Genomic DNA, 17890 nt, shown 5'->3' with positions numbered 1-17890 from the left:
TATCAGTGTTGTTTTAATTTGCATTTCTCAAATGACCAGTGATGTTGAACATTTTTTCACATATTTACTTGCTTATATACTTCTTCTGAGATGTATCTACTCATTTCAGATGCCCATTTTTTGATTGGGTCTTTAAATTTGGAGAGTCTGATTTTTAAAAATTCTTTATATATTTTAGATATTAGTCCTTTGTCTGAGGACTAGGTTGTAAATTTTTTTCCCCATGTTTCTGGTTGTCTCTTCACTCAGTGGTTTCTTTTGCTGTGCAAAAGCTTTTTAATATGATGTGATCCCAGTTGTTGATTCTTTGTAATATTTTCTGTGCAATCAAGGTTTTGTTCTTAAAGTCTCTGCCTACACCTGTACCTTCAAGAGTTCTACCTCTTCTATCTTCCAGCCAATTAAGGGTTTCTGTTTTAATATTTAGATTTTTTTATTCATTTTAATTTTAATTTAGTGCATAGTGAGAGTATGGGTCTAGTTTTAATCTTCAGTATGTGGAAAGCCAGTTTTTCCAGCACCATTTATTATTAAAGAGGCTATCTTTCTTCCAGTGAAGGTGTTTGGCTCCTTTGTAAAAGATCAGGTGGCTGAGTTTGTTTAGAATTATTTCTGCATCTTCTATTCTGTTCAAATGATGCTTGGGTATTTTTTTTTTTTTGGTCAGACCATTTTGGTTTTTTTTTTGGTACTGGGGATCGAACTCAGGACCTTGCACTTGTGAGGCAGGCAACAGAACCACTGAGCTAAATCCCTGGCCCTATTTTTTTTAATCACAATAGCTTTGTAGTATAATTACAAGTTCAGGATGCTGCCTTGCCTTTGTTGCCCAGAATTCCTTTTGCTATTCTAGGGCTCTTCTGGTTCCATATGAATTTTAGGATGGTTTTCTCTAATTCTATGAGGTATTCTATTGGTATTTTGATTGAGAGTGCATTAAACCTGTATAAGTTTTTAAAGTATGGCCATTTTCATTATATTCGTTCTTCCTACCCAAGAACAAGGGATATCTTTCCATTTTCTGACATCCTTTTCCATCTCCTTTTTCAGAGTACAGTAGTTTTTAATGTAAAGGTATTTTACTTCCTTTGTTAGATCGATTACTAAGTATTTCATTTTTTTATGCAGTTGTGCAAGGCATGGCTTCCTTAATTTCTCTCTCAGTGAGTGTGTTGTTTTTGTACAGGAATGCTATTGATTTTAGAGTGTTGACTTTGTATCCTCCTATGCAACTGAATTTGGTTATTAATTCTAGAAGTCATTTAGTGGGGTTTTGGGGTCTTCTATGTAGAGTATCATGTTATCTTCAAATAATAATAATTTAACTTTTTATTTTATCTTATTCTTTTACTTCTTTCTCTTGTCTAATTGCTCTAGCTAATATTTCCAGAACTATATTGAATAGGAGTGGTGATAGTGGACAACCTTGTCTTGTTCCTGATTTTAGAGCTTTCAGTTTTTGACCATTTATTATGATGTTGGCTATTGGTTTGTCATAGATGCTTTTTATCAGAGTGAAATAAAGACCTACTCCAATTTTCTGTAGGGTTTTTGTGTGTGTGAGTTTGTGTGTGTGTTTTTTGGTTTTTTTTGGTACTGGGGATCAAACTTGGGACCTTGCGCTTGCTAAGCAGGTGGTGGAACCACTGAGCTAAATCCCCCACCCTTCTGTAGGGTTTTTATCATGAATGGGTTTTGGACTTTGTCAGATGTTTTTTCTGCATATATTGAGGTGATCATGTGGTTTTTGTCCTTGGTTCCATTAATGTGGTTTATTACATTTATTGACTTGCATATGTTGAACTATCCCTGCATCCCTGGGATGAATCCTACTTGGTCATGATGTATAACCTTTTTTTTGTTGGGTTCTTCTTTGGTTTTGGTATCAGGGTAATGCTTGCCTCTAGGAATGAGTTTGAGAGTATTGCTTCCCTTTCAATTTCATTAAAAAGTTTGAGAAATAGTAGCATTGGATCTTCTCTAAATTTCTGGTAGAATCCATCAGTGGATTGGTCAGGACCTGGGCATTTCTTTGCTGGTAGTTTTAAAATTACTTCTTCAATTTCATTAACTGATATTGGGGTGTTTAGAATTTTTATATCTTCTTGATTTAGCTTTTGTAATTCATATGTTTCTAGGAATCTGTCCATTTCTTCTGCATTTCACATCTTAGGAGAGTACAGGTTCTTTTTTTTTTTAAGTTATAGAAATAAACTTTATTTTTAATTTTCAGAACTATAAAAGTTGTAACACTTTGTATAAATTTTAACAATTTAGTTGATACCTAGTTAATCTCACACAGCATTATTTTTTCCTTCTCTTGAAAACTTATACTTGCAGCCTTTAAAAGACAGACTAACATATATTAGCATTTAGTAAGTTATTTGAAGAACAAAATTCTAGAATATCCATGTTTGTCATGACACTTGAAATATGTTTAATATATTAAATAATGTATCTCAGAAGTAACAATTATAATCATTAGTTCTCGAACCTTTAGGTCTGAATAAAACCTATCACTTTTCACAATGAGAAAGCAGAAAATAATATAATAATCAAATGGAGCTACCCTGAAATCATTTAATTCTCTCAGGCCTTTAAGAGACAGGGCCTGGTGGGATGTCATTATCGAAACCTTCCATTTTCTGGCTTCCTATCTTGCCATGTGATCTTTCCTTCTCTTGTGCCCTCCCACCACTGTGATAACCACGCACCATGACGTGTAGCGGCAAGAGGAGGCCTCACCAGAGCCAGCACTGTGCTGTCTAGACATTCAGCCTCCAAAACCATGAGCTAAATAAACTTTTCTTTATAAGTTATCCAGCCTCTGGTATTTTGTTATAGTAATGAAAAATAGAATATATCTTCAATTTTAGCAACTTAATATAAATGAACTCAACTTTCATTTTTAAATAAAAATTACAATACCATATTTGAAACTGCAAATGTGATTCACATTATGAGAGAGAATGAGTTAAACAGCAAATACTAGATAATTATTTCTCATGAGTAATGAATGTGACTTGAAGTTCTCATATTACTTATTTTCAACTCAAGTAAGGACAATTAGGACACAGGAGTCATTTCTTCATCTGAGTCACCTGATTTGCCTTTTAGTTCCAGTTGCCCTAAATCTTTGTCTATAGTTAAATTCTGAGTTTTCTTCTTGTGCTGCTTAGCAACTGCATCATTCACACAAAGTTTTCTCATTTTAATGTTTGGCAATTTCTTCAGATCCAAATCCCATTCCCGAAAGGTTTTCAGACTACTTGCATGTAAAATGTCAAGGCCGTAGCCTTTGTAGTGCTGTCGTTCAAGCTTCATCGTCTGCTTGATGACCGTCTCCCGGGCTTGGTGGCTCCTTCCCTGCCTGTCCTTGATGCTGTTGTGTAACTCAATCTGCTCCAGCTCACTGCTGAATCAATTTACATACCTTTCAATTAATTCACAAGCATCTTTCTTTGAATATCTCACTTTTGGGGGATCCAGCTCATTTTGAAACCACTGCAGTTTTTCACCAATAAGGTTGAGACATAAAGCCTTTTCATTCTTCAATTTTTCCTTCTTGTCTTGTTTGTGGGCCTCTCTTGTAATTTGAGCAGCTTTTCCACTATATGGATGGATGATGTTTTTTCTGTGCTTTTTCCCTTTGGTGCTTTAGGCATGGTGACATCCTAGAGGCCACAGGGGACCTCCGCACTCCAGACCCCACAGGCTCACAGCCCAGAGCAGTGGCTCTCACGCCTGCTTTCTGGCCCTGACCTAGTACAGGTTTTTGTTTGTTTGTTTGTTTTTTCAGGTTCTGGAAGTAGGTATTGATGATCTTCTGGGTTTCTTCAGGATACATTGTGATTTCTCCTTTTTCATTCCTAATTGCATGGATTTGCGTCTTTTCTTTTTCTTTAATTTTTTTATAAGGTTGGTTCAGGACTTGTCTATTTTATTTAACCATCAATTCATTGATTCTTTGTATTGTTTTCTTAGTCTTAATTGCATTAATTTCTGCTCTGATCTTTATAATTTCCTCCATTGTACATCCTTTGGGTTTAAATTTCTCTTCTTTTTCTAGAAGCTTGTGGTTCAAAATTAGGTTACTTATGTGAGCTTCCTGTTTTTCTAATGTAGGAATTCACCACTCTATATTTCCCTTTTAGGACTGCTTTCATTGCACCCCATGAATTCCAGTATGTTGTATTGGAATTATTGTTTAATTGTGGAAACTGTCTAATTTCCTCTTTAATTTCATCTGTGACCCATTGGTTGCTCAGGAGGGTGTGAATTAATTTTCATTATTTATGCAGCTTTTGTTGTTTTTGTCATTGATTTCAAATTTCATAGCACTATGATCTGATAAGATGTGTGAGATAATTTTAATTCCTTTGCCTTTACTTAAGAAAGTCCTATGAGCTAGTGTGTGGTCTATTTTGGAGAAAGTCCCATGTGCAGCTGAGAAGAATGTGTGTTCTGTTGTTGTGGGGTAGAACACTCTGTATATATCTACTAGGTCCATTTGTTCAAAGGTTTGGTTCAGCTCTGATATTTCTTTGTTGATTTTTTGTCTAGTTTATCTGTCTATTTGTAACAGTGGGGTATTAAGGTCCCCCATTACAGTTTTGTTAGTGCTTATCTGATCTTTCATATCCATTAATGTTTGTTTTATATAGTTGGGTGTGCTGGTATTGGGTGCATATATATTTATGACTGTTATCTCTTCCTCTTGGATTGTTCCTTTAACAAGTATGTAGTCACTTTCTTTGTGTCTTCTGATCAGTCTTGGCTTGAAATCCAATTTGTCTGCAAATAGAATAGCTACCTCTGCTTTTATCCAGGTTCCGGTTGCATGAAGTATCCTTTCACTTTTGGTCTATGAATCTCTTTTTGAGTTAAACATGTTTCTTGTATGCAACATATTGTTGGATCCTGTTTCTTGATCCATTCTGTCAATCTGTTTCTTTTGATTGGTGAATTGAGACCATTAACATTGATGGTTATGACTGACATGTATTGACTTCTCCTTGTTATGTTATTTTCCTGTTGTTTCTCTTTTTTTCTCCTCTATTTCATTGCTTGCCTTGTCTGGTAGATTCATGCTATTGTGATTCATGGAATTGTTTTCATTGTCTTTTTCTAGAACATCCTTCAGAACTTTTTGGAGTGCTTGTTTGGTGGTCATGAATTTCTTCAGGTGTTCTTTGTCATGGAAGTATCTTCTTTCTCAATCAATTTTGGAAGATAATTTTGTGGGGTACATCAATTTAGGTTGGGGTTGTTTTCTTTTAGGGCCTGAAATACTTCACTCCATACTTTCTTTGACTTAAGTGTTTAGGTTGAGAAGTCTGTGTTGATTCCAATGGGTTTTCCTTTATAGGTGGTTTATTTCTTTACCAGCTTTTAATATTTTCTTCTGATGTTGAATTTCTGGAATACTGACTATTTTATGCATTAGTGTAGTTTTTTCTGATCATAGCTAATTGGTGTTCTATTTGCCTCATATTTCTGTATGTTAGATTCTTTTTCCATGCTTGGAAGTTTCCTGCTATTACTTCTGGGAACAAGTTTTTTATGTCCTTTGTACTATCTTCTGATTTTTTATTGATTCCAATTAATCTTATTCTTCTTTGCATCATCTACCAGCTTTGGATTGATTTCCATGGTCCCTTGCTATTTTTAAGAAGTCATTTATTTGATGATGACTATCTGAAAACCTGTCTTCTAGATCTGTTATTCTTTCTTCACATTGATTGATTCTGCTACATATACTTTCAATAGAATTTTTAAATCTCCTGGATAGCTGCTTGAAACTGTTTTAGGGAATCCACTACTTTCCTGTGTTGGGCATTCATACTTTCCATCACTCTCCTAAGCTCCTCTATTGTTTTAATCTGTACCTACTCTAGATTCACTAACCATGTCCTTCATTGTGGTCATCATCTCTTTAGTTAACTGTGCACTTATTTTTGATTTGTTTTTTCCTAGAGACTCATTTATCTGCTTTGTTACTCACTCTGCTACCATTTCAGAAAGTTCAGCTGAGTGGCTTTTGATTTGTCCCACCTCAATGGCCCCTGGATTTGCTTTGAGCAAGCTGGAGGGAGGTCTAGGGTTGTATCTTGCCTCTGTGTTTCCTCATTTTCAATTTTAAAAATTTGTTTCTGCATTGATGGTTGTAAATTATTTATGGTAGGTGCCTTCATTAATAGTATTGAAACCTCATTAGCAAATGTTTACTTTTCAAAGATGTCTTCTAGGTGTAGCTAGCTTTTGGCTTTTAAATGTGTCCCAGAATCTTGCCCCTTTAATTTATTAGGGATGAAGGGTTGCTGACTGTTTGGCTTAGAACCTAGTCCTTTAGTACTGGACTGTAGTATTGTTTATATCCTCCAGACAATCTCAGTATTGGCATACAAGGAAGAAAAATTAATCACAACAACTATGTCACCTTGGCTAAAGTAGTACAATCAGTAATAACAATAGCATCAAGCACAGTCTAGGAAATAACATATGGAGATAACTACCAATGTGCCACCTTGAACCATGGGTACCTTTTTTATAATTATATAACAAAATAAAAAACAAATCAGAAAATTATATACAGTAAATATCCCCTCAATAGAGTGATTTTACCCTCAGGGGAGAAAATTTAAAAGGGATAAGAGGAAAAAATGAGAAATAAAAGAAGAGACAGAGATTAGAATCAAGGCTAAAGGATAAAGGAAAATTACCCAAGCTTTAGAAAATTAGTGAAAAGAACAGGAGGGAATGAAAAAAGAAAAAGAAGAACAGAAGAACAGAACAGGAAAAAAAAATAAAAACATGGACACAGTCATGAAAAAAAAAAAAAAAGGAAAAAAACCCAAAAGCAAAGAAAAAAGAAATTTCTCTGTAAATTCAAGCCTGTGGTTCTCTTTTGGGGTCTATAGTTTTGTGATAGTATCCAGTTCATGGCATGTCTCTCCTGTCACTGGTCAACAAAGGAGGCAGAGCCCAGACCTGTGCTGTATGTTCCCAGCAAGCCTGCAGTAGGATGAGGGCAGGTGCTGATTCTGGTGCTTTCCAGTTCCCAGAAGTTACGGCTGATCCTGGCCCCTGGTTGTGAGCTTAGGTCCTGAGTTGTTCAGCCTACCACACTCTGGGAGTCTTGCCAGCCTAACCCTGACTCCCTGATCCTGGACATCTCCTGAAGTTGTTCATCACCCCATCACTGGAAGCCCTGAGATAAAGCCAATGTCTGGCTGCTCTGAGTCCTGAGTTCATTTGGCCTCTCCCTAAAATGGCATCTGACCAGCCTCCCTTACCAGAGAATATGGAAGTCACTTGGACTACAGTCACTCACCTGCTGTTGTAGTTTATATGCATCTACTGCTCCGTTCCACTTGTGGGTTTCTTCCTGCAGGCTTCTGGAGTCACCTGCCCTCACTGTGTCTCTGTAGATTTGACCCTCCTCTCTCATTCTTTGACTCAGGAGCGGGGAAAAAAGTGCAGTTTGCCGTCTCCTTTTTTTGCATTGAGGTTCGTCTCTTCACTTCTCTGTGGGCTCCAATTTTCCCTTCAGATCCTTCCTGGGTCCTTGGGATCCACCTCCCTCCTTCTTTTCTTCTCCAAATTGTTATTTTTCAGTGTCTGGATTCAGAATCTCAGAGAGGTTGATTTGTTGTTGATTACTGCTCCACCATCTTCCTGGAACTGTACACAATTCTTTTTTTTTTTTGAATTTTTATAACAGCTTTATTGCAATATAATTCACATACCATGCAATTTGTCAGTTTAAAGTGTACAATTCAGTGGGTTTTAGTTATTCAGCTGTGTGACTATTACCACAGATTGATTTTGGAACCTTTTCATCACCTCAGGAAACAACCCTGTACCTTGTAGGTACTATTGCCTCTCTAGTTCCCTGTCCCCTACCACTGAGCAACCTCTGATCTGCTTTCTGTCTCTGTAGATTTACCCTCTCTTGATGTTTCATGTGAATGTAATTGTGCAGTATATGGTCTTCTGTGTTTGCCTTTTGCGTGTGTGTGCGTGTGTGTGTGCATGCGCATGTGTGAACTGCCTATTTTTTTTTGTATTAAATTCTTTTATTGGTACATTGTAGGTATACAACACAATAATATTTCTCATTGGGAATTGTACCTTTATATAATGCATCTTGGTTCTTATTTTTTCCCCATTCCTAGCCCTCCCTTCATGCTCTCCACCCGTCCCTATTTACAAAGACTTTATTTTCATTTTTCCATTTCTCATCATTTTTTCCTTTCCCTTCTTTCCTTTCCCCTGTGCCTCCCACTACCCCTACCCCTTTGGACCTTTTCTTCCTATTTCACATTATCGATTATTCATTCTAATAATTGGTACATTTTAGGTATACAATATAATGACATTCATCATTGGAAATTTGCACCTTTACATAGTTTCTCTTGGTTCTTGTTTTTCACCTTTGCCCAGCCCTCCCTTCAACCCCTCCAGCCCTCCCTATTTACAAAGATTTTGTTCCTATTTTTCCATTTTCTCATATTAATCCCATTCCCTTCTATCCTTTCCCTTAGCCCTCCCACTTCCTTCCCCTTTGCCCCTTTTCTTCCTATTTCACATGACCGATTATACATTTAGTCCTTATTTACACTTTCAGTTTCTCACACCAGAGAAACTATCTGGTATTTACACATCTGTGTCCTATTTATTTCACTTAAGAGTATCACCTCAATGTGCATCCACTTAGCTATAAATGTCTCTAATTTCTCATTTTTTATGGCTGAGTAGTACTCCATTTTATAAAAAAAAACACATTTTCTTTATCCAGTCTCCAGTTGATGGGCATTTGCACTGTTTCCAAGTTTTAGCTATTACAAACTGCGCTGCTATGAACATGGGCACATATATATAATATCACTGTGGTATGATTCTTTTAATTCTTTGGGGAAGATCCCCAGCAGTGGAATAGCGGGGTCAAATGGGATTTCCAGTCCTAGTTCTTTGAGGTATCTCCATACTGATTTCCACAGTGCTTGCACAAGTCTACATTCCCACCAGCAGTGGAGGAGGGTTCCTCTTTCCCCATAGCCCCGCCAGCATTTGTTATTGGTTGATTTCATGATAGCAGCCATTCTTTCTGGAGTGAAGTGGAATCTCAGCATTGTTTTCATTTGCATCTCTCGAATGACCAGTGACATTGAACATTTTTTCATGTATTTATTTGCTATTTCTACTTCTTTGTCTGAGAAATGTCTGTTCATTTCAGATGCCCATTTTTGGATTGGGTCTTTAAATTTGGGAGATCTGATCTTTTTAAGTTCTTTATAGATTTGAGATAGTAGACCTTTGTCTGAGGAAGAGCAGGTGAAGATCTTTTCCCACATTGTGGGTTGTCTCTTCACACTGCTGGTGGTTTCTCTTGCTGTGCAGAAGCCTTTTAATAAGAAGAGATCCCATTTGTTGATTGTTTGTGCTAGTTCACGAGCAACTGAGGTTTTGTTCATAAAATCTTTTCCTACACTGATGTCTTCGAGGGTTCTACCTAACCTCTGTTCCAACTGGTTCAGAGTTTCTATTTTAATATTTAGATCTTTAATCCATTTTGATTTTAGTTTAGTGCATGGTGAGAGATACAGGTCTAGTTCTAATCTTTGGCAAGTTGAAGCCCAATTTTTCCAGCACCATTTATTAAAGAGCTATGTTTCCTCCAGTGAGGGTGTTTGGCTCCTTTGTCGAAGATGAGATGGCTGAGTGTGTCTGGCATTGTTTCTGCATCTACTAATCTGTTCCACTGGTCCTCAAGCCTGTTCCTTTGCCAGTACCATGCTGTTTTTATCACAGTAGCTTTGTAGTATAGTTGCAGGTTGGGGATTGTGATACCCCCTGCCATGTCTCTGTTACCTAGAATTGCTTTTGCTATTCTGGGTCTCTTCTTGCTCCAAATGAATTTTTGGATGTTTTTCTCGAGGTCTATGAAGTATGCTGCTGTGATCTCAATTGGAATTGCATTAAATCTATATAGCAGTTTTGGAAGTATGGCCACTTTCACTATATTAATCCTTCCTACCCAGGAGCAGGGGATGTCTGTCCATTTTCTGATATCATCTTCAATCTCTCTTCAGAGTGCCATAGTTTTCAGAGAAGAGGTCTTTGATTTCTTTCGTTAGGATGATTCCTAGGTATTTCAGTTTTTTGAATGCTATTGTGAAAGGAATTATTTGCCCTATTTCTCTCTCAGTGAGTCTGTCATTCATGTAGAAGAAAGCTATTGATTTTTGTGTGTTGACCTTGTAACCAGCTACTTGACTGAATTTGGTTATTAAGTTTAGAAGACTTTTGGTGGCGTTCTTGGGGTCTTCTATATAGAGTATCATGTCATCTGCAAATAATGACAATTTGACTTCTTCATTTCCTATCTTTATTCCTTTTATTTCTTTCTCTTGTCTAATTGCCGTGGCTAATGTTTCCAGAACTATATTGAACAAGAGTGGTGATAGTGGACATCCTTGTCTTGTTCCTGATTTTAGAGTGAAGGATTTCAGTTTTTGACCATTTAGTAGGATATTGGCTGTTGGTTTTTCATAGATGGCTTCTATCAGTTTGAGGTAGAGACCATCTATTCCAATTTTTTGTAGGGTTTTTATCATAAAAGCATGTTGGATTTTGTCAAATGCTTTTTCTGCGTCTATGGAGATAATCATATGGTTTTTGTCCTTGGCTCTATTGATATAGTGTATTACATTAATTGATTTTCATATATTGAACCATCCCTGCATCCCTGGGATGAATCCCACTTGATCAGGGTGTATGATCTTCTTGATGATCTTCTGCATTCTGTTTGCCAGTATCTTATTAAGGATTTGTGCATCTATGTTCATTAGTGAGATTGGCCTATAGTTCTCCTTTCCGGTTGGGTCTTTCTCTGCTTTGGGGATCAAGGTGATGCTTGCTTCCAGGAATGAATTTGGGAGTATTGCTTCCCTTTCAATTTCATTGAAGAGTTTAAACAGTAGTGGGAGCAGTTCCTCTCTAAATGTCTTGTAGAATTCAGCAGTGAAGCCATCAGGGCCCAGGCTTTTCTTAGTTGATAAGTTTTTAATTACGTTTTCAATTTCATTGGTTGATATTGGGTTGTTCAGAATTTTTAGGTCTTCTTCATTCAACTTCGTTAATTCATATGTATCTAGGAATCTGTCCATTTCTTCTGTGTTGTCCATCTTATTGACATATAGGTTCTGGAAGTAGGTATTGATGATCCTCTGGATTTCTGCTGGGTCTGTTGTAGTTTCACCCTTTTCATTCCTAATTGCATGGATTTGGGCCTTTTCTTTCCTTTTTCTGACAAGGTTGACTAAAGGTTTATCAATTTTGTTGATTCTTTCAAAGAACCAACTTTTGGCTTCATTGATTTTTTTGTATCATTCTCTTAGTCTCCATTGCATTGATTTCTCCTCTCATCTTTATAATTTCTTCCCTTGTATGAGCTTTGGGGTTGTCCTTCTCTTCTTTTTCTAGAAGCTTGAGGTTCAGCATCAGGTTGTTTAATCGGGCTCTTTCTGTTTTCCTCATATGTGTATTCACTGCTATGAATTTCCCTCGTAAGACTGCTTTCATTGTGTCCCATAGATTCTGATATGTTGTACTGTCATTGTCATTTAATTGAAGGAACTGTCTGATTTCTTCTTTAATTTCCTCTGTGACCCATTGGTTATTCAGAAGTGTGTTGTTCAATTTCCACATGTTTATGAAATTTGTTGAGTTTCTTTTGCTATGGATCTCCAATTTCATCGCACTATGGTCTGATAATATACAGGGGATAACTTCAATTCCTTTGCACTTACTTAAACATGTTCTATGTGTGAGTATGTGGTCTATTTTGGAGAATGACCCATGTGCAGCTGAGAAGAATGTGTATTCTGATTTTGTGGGGTGGAAGACTCTGTAAACATCTGTTAAGTTCATTTGTTCAAGAGTTCGATTGAGTTCTAGTATTTCAGTACTTATTTTTAGTCTAGTTGATCTATCTATTTGTGACAGTGGGGTGTTGAGGTCCCCCACTACAATTGTATTAGTGCACATACAGCTTTTCATGTCCATTAGTATTTGTTTTATATAGTTGGGTGCACTAGTGTTTGGTGCATAGATACTTATGATTGTCATCTCTTCCTCTTGGATTTTTCCCTTTACAAGGATGTAGTGTCCTTCTTTGTCTCTCTTAATTAGTGTTGGTTTGACATCTACTTGATCTTCAAAGAGGATAGCTACTCCTGCTTTTTTTCAGCTTCCTGTCACATGGAGTATTGTTTTCCACCCTTTAACTTTCAGTCTATGAGTTTCCTTTTGAATTAAGTGTGTTTCTTGTATGCGGCATATTGTTGGATTTTGCGTCTTGACCCATTCTGCCAGTCTATTTCTTTTGATTGGTGAATTGAGACCATTAATGTTGATGGTTATAACTGAAACGTATTGACTTGTCATTGCCATGACTTTTTCTTTTTGTTGGGTTCTCCCCCTTTACATTTAATTTCTTGTCATACCAGATGGGTTCATTCTGCTTTTCTTCCTGGGGTTGTGATCCTCAATGTCTGTTCCTAGGCTATTGTGTAAAATTCTTTGGAGTGCTGGTTTGGTATTCACGAAGTTCCTAAGGTGCTCTTTGTCATGAAAGTATCTCATTTCTCCATCAGTTTTGAAAGATAGTTTTGCAGGGTACATCAATCTGGGTTGGAGGCTGTTTTCTTTTAGGGCTTGGAATATGTCACTCCAAGCTCTTCTTGCCTTGATGGTTTGTGTTGAGAAGTCTGCTGTGATTCTGATGGGCTTTCCTTTGTATGTGATTTGTTTCTTTTCTCTGACTGCTTAGAGAACTTTGTTCTTCTGTTGTGTTTCTGGAATCTTAACAATTATATGCCTATGTGTAGATTTTTTTGATCAAGGCTATTTGGAGTCCTATATGCCTCACTTATCTGTATGTCAAGCTCTTTTCCCCTGTTTGGGAAGTTTTCTGCCATCATTTCTGTGAAGAGATTTTTTATGTCATCTGCCCTCTGTCCTGTTTCTTCATTGAGCCCAATCAGTCTTATGTTATTCTTCTTTGCATCATCTAGCAGCTGCTGGATTGATTTCTCATGTTCCCTTAGAATTTTGAAGCAATTTTTCTTTTCCTGGTCACTAATTGCAATCTTATCTTCTCTATCTGAAATTCTGTCCTCACATTGGCTCATTCTGCTGTGTAGACTTTCAATGGAGTTTTTCATGTCCTGGAAATCTATTTGCATCTGTTTTATGGATTCCATTTGTTTCTTATGTTGGGATTCCATCATGTTCCTCAGCTCCTCTCTAGATTTATTAATCATGTCTTGCACTAAGGGCACAATTTCTCCTGTTATCTGAGAAATTATTTCTGATTTCCTTTTTTCCAGATACCCTTTTGTTGCCAGTTCATTGTGTCCAGGTGGTTGAGTATCAGAGTGTTCCATCGCATTTCCCTTTGGGGTTGCTGTAGGTGATCTGGAAGTCTGGTTTTGAAACTTATTTACGTGTGTTCTCATTTCAACTGGGGCAGGGGCCTATTAGCGCCTGCACGGATTACCTCCTCTGAGCTGGGTGAGGTGGGACAGGGGCCGATGGTGACCCAAAAGCCCTTTCCTGTGGGCTGGGACCAGCCGGAGGGATGGTGGCCGGGAAACCCCTTCCTCTGGGCCAGGAGCAGCGGGACAGAAGGTGGCCCAAAAGCCCTTTCCTCTGGGCTGGGAGCAGTGGGAGGGATGGTGACCGGGAAGCCCCTTCCTCTGGACCAGGAGCAGTGGGACGACGGCTCAGAAGCCCCTACCTCTGGGCCGGGAACAGTGGGAATCAGTACCTTGGTCTGGTGGTCTGGTGTCCTCTGGGCCTTGGTAATGTGGAATCAGGTGGTTGCCTGTCTGCAGTGGGGTGATTCGGTGTCTTCCGCGTGACTCAGGACCTCGGCAGGGCGTGCACAGACCTGCCTGTCTGCAGCAGGCTGATTCGGCGTCTTCCGCGTGACTCAGGACCTCGACAGGGCGTCCACAATTCTTAACACATATACCAAAGATTGAAAAGCTGCATACTGTGTTTCTTTATAAATAGTTATTCAACTGACTTTCCAGGTTCAAATTTGGAGGCAACGTTTCTTTAAGAGGATATCAAGTACCAATATCTTTATCTTTCTAACTTTTATATTTTATTAGTACATGTTTGCAGTACATAATGATTACATTCCTCATGGGGAGTTAATATATGGACATAACATTTCAATTATTTTTTCAAGCACCAATATCTTTAAATGCTGATAAACTGTTAAGTCCCAGAAATTGATAATTTCTTATCATGTATGTTACATATTCAAATTTTTTTCTTTCACAGCACATTAACAAAACTATTAGGAAAACTGGACTACCAGGTCCACAGATGTTAGAGTGCACAGAATTCTGTCAGAGTAATGATCAAAGAATCATTTTCTTTAGGAAACAGTTCTGCTAAAAGCAACATGGGAATAGAAGTAATATAAAACATTCAAGACATTTAAATGCATGACTGTGACTCTACACTGCCCTTTAGTATGCTTTGTATTGTAGGATATAAGACTGATCCCCCACCTATGGAATGTGAAGCTGACACCTAAGGTCCGAGCTTCCCGTAATTCAGTATCCCATTATTTCTTGGTTGTACCAAACAATAAACAACCAGTGAATGAAATTTTCCTCTGGATTGTAAAGGAAGGAAGACAGGCACCACCAATAAACCATGGTGTGTGATTAATCAGAGTTGCTTTCTTTCTCTTTTGGTTCATCAGGGGCTGGAGTCCCCTAGTTTTTAGATTCTCTGTTTTCTGCAGGTAGGTCTAGCCACTTGGGTTTATTTTCCCTCTGTGCGTCCCCCACCCTCACCCCACACTGGGGATTGAGCCCAGCGCCTTGGCACTGAGCTGCATTCCCAGTCCTTTTTATTTTATTTTTAAATCTTGAGACAGGGTCTCACTAAGCTGCTCAGTTGCTCAGGCTAGACTTGAACTTGCAACCTTCCTGCCTCAGCCCCAGAGTGCTAGAACTACAAGTGTGTGTCACCATGACTGACTACCTTTTCCCTTTTCTTTGCACTTTTTTCTTCCTGTATTTAATCCGTTCCCGCTGCCTTTTTGGGTTATCTAACCCATACCCCTGCCTTTGACTCTTGGGCCTTGCTGGCCTTCCTCCTGGGCCTCTAGTGCAAGGGGTTTAGGCAAGTGCTAGATTCAATTTGTTTTACTCTTTCTTTTCTATCCAATCTCTTCTCTATAAACTTCTTATAATTTTATAAAAGCACCAAATGTAATAATAATTGCTTATTTTTAAAAAGTGAAATCTTACTTTTTCTTTATTTGGTTTCTGCTCCCTACCAGTCTTACTGCTCATTCCTACTAGGTAACTCAACGTTATCTGTTTTAACTTTCTCTCTCTGCCTGTATAGCCACACACAGAAAAAAAGATATATACACAATAGTTAGCATATTGTCTTTTTAAATAAAATCAAAATATATTATATACACTCTTTTGCAACTTTCATGTCTCTCACTCAAAAATACAGCATGGAAACCTTTCTGACTCATTCTTCTAGATGACTGCATTGTAATTCATGATGTATAATAACCTAATGCAATTATTTATCTGTAGATGGACATTCACAACTGCTTCTTTTCTCCACAATGAACAATGCTGCAATACACATCCATATACATAGGTTGTGTTTTTAAAAACTTTGAGTATGTTTTAAAATATTTTTGGGGGTGGAGTGGACCTGGCGATTGAACCTAAGGCTTTATGCATGTTGGGCAAGGACTACTACTGAGTTGTAGCTCCAGCCCCCATTTAAAAATCTTTATTGACTTTAACATTTGTACAAAACATAAAACACTTCACAGAAAGATAAAACTCATATAGGTATACAGCTTAATTTTACAAAGTAATTGTCTTTGTAACCAGTACCCAGATCAAAATAGAAACTTAACATTATACTTGAAGTTTCTTTGGTGCCACCTAGTAGGTCTAGCTAGTAGGTCTCCCCTAAAATGGTTATTAAGTGGACTTCTAAGATTATAACTTATATTAATTTTTGCCTACTTTTGAACTTTATTTATAATGGAATTTTTGAGGGTCCAGGAATTTAGCTCAGTGGTGCCATGCCTGTCTCACAAACGCAAGGTTCTGAGATCGATCCCCAATACTGCAAAAAAAAAAGGAATTTTTGTTTTTTAAAAACTTTTATTAGTATATGTTTGTAGTACACAATGTAGTACATAATGTGTGGAGTTGGTACATGCACATAACACATCCCAATTCTTTTTTTCATCCTCTTTCTCTCCTTAACCTCCTCTCCATCTCAGTTCCCTTCCCATTTGATAAAGATCTTTATCCCTACTTCTTCCTATTATCTTTCATTTTGCTCTTTATTTACAATTGGAATTTTCATTTAATAAATGTTGTCATATTTTCCTTTCCTAAGAACTTGAAACACTTATTTTCACCGTTTAACCATGTGTGTAAGAGAGTATTTTCTCGGATAGTAATATGTCAATGCTCTTTTTTTTGTTCTTGTTGGTTTCCTTGTTAAAATATCTCATTAAATAACTAAAACATCCAAACAAATAATACCACAAATTTGTAAGGTAAGCAAACTGAGTGAGACTCAAGAACTTAACCTACACCAAACTTTAGAGCAAGGCTGTGTTCCTTCAACATTCTCATGCTTTGAATTTTAAAAACCAAAACAAGATTTACCAAGTTAAATGCAAAATGACCTTCCCAGAGTTTTGTCTTCAAGAAGACTGCATCAAACCGTCCCCAAATGTTTCTTTGCTTAGATGCATGACACTGAGGAAAATTATAGGTTTTTACCAAGAGTAACTATGGTTCAAAAAAAAAAAAATGCCATAGTGTTTTGGGACATGGCACAAAACACTTTTTATACCAGATTAATTATGGCCTTTTAAAAAAGCTCTTTACTCAAGAAAAATTAAAACAAACCATGACACCAGTACCCTTGAAAGCAAACCCAAATGAGAGTTCAATAGGCCTCCAACTGTCACTTAGTTTATACCCTGGTTTTCCAGGGTAGTGAAGCAAAGCTGGGGATAGGGGGTAAAGTGGGAAGAGCAGTTTGAAATTATTTTTGTAAACTTTTACTGAGCGGTCAGTTGTGAAGAAATCAAAATAAAAAGACATTAGGGAAAGCAATCAGCAGTCTTAATATCCTCCTTTGGCTACCATGTGTGCTGCCTGCCTGGCCCAGGCTATCAAGTCATGTCTTTTATTGGTGTCCTGCCCTTAGTTCCTCTCCTGGAGTTAGAATCTGGTTCTGCCTCTGTTCTGCCCCCAAATCTCTTGGAGATTATGTTAATGTGCAAAAATAGTTGTAAAGGGCATGGATCTTAGCGCCAGAACAATCTGGGTTTAAATCCTGCCTAGTCTATTACTGAACGATTCACTCGATCTGAGGTAGTGTGTAGATCAGTGTTGTACAGCAGAACTTGTTGTGAGGATGGAAGTGGTCTATAGCTGCCCTGTCCAAGCTGGCAGCCACATGAGACTGTTGAGGACTTGATATGTGGTCAGTGTGACTAGGGAACAGAATTCTAAATTGTAATTTCAATTAACTGAATAGCCATGTAATAATGATGATCGTTCTGGATACAGCAAGTCTAGAAAATGGAGAATTCCCCTCACGGAGGTTAAGCACACGACAATGGATGTGAAATACCCGAATACTGTACAAGCCTCTCCTTCTAAACTAATCCCATTCAGTTCTGAAAGACCTTAAGATTATTGAAACCAACCTTGCTCCAGCACTTGATGTGCTGCTGGTGTTGCTGAGTGTTCAGATGGGGGTCCAACACAGACTTTTAATCCCTGCCTGATGATGC

General features: G+C 37.7%; 1 pseudogene; it reads right to left on the bottom strand.

Moving 5' to 3' along the window:
• Positions 1-3066: 3066 nt before the first annotated feature.
• Positions 3067-5458, bottom strand: LOC101714534 (translation machinery-associated protein 16 pseudogene; annotated as a pseudogene).
• Between the last annotated feature and the right edge of the window lie 12432 nt (positions 5459-17890).

The sequence above is a fragment of the Heterocephalus glaber genome, unplaced genomic scaffold, assembly GCF_053883595.1.
Source record: "Heterocephalus glaber isolate CG9 unplaced genomic scaffold, H.glaber_assembly_v1.0 deba00001504, whole genome shotgun sequence".
Taxonomy (NCBI): Eukaryota; Metazoa; Chordata; class Mammalia; order Rodentia; family Bathyergidae; genus Heterocephalus; species Heterocephalus glaber.
This window is presented reverse-complemented; position numbering and strand designations above follow the sequence as displayed.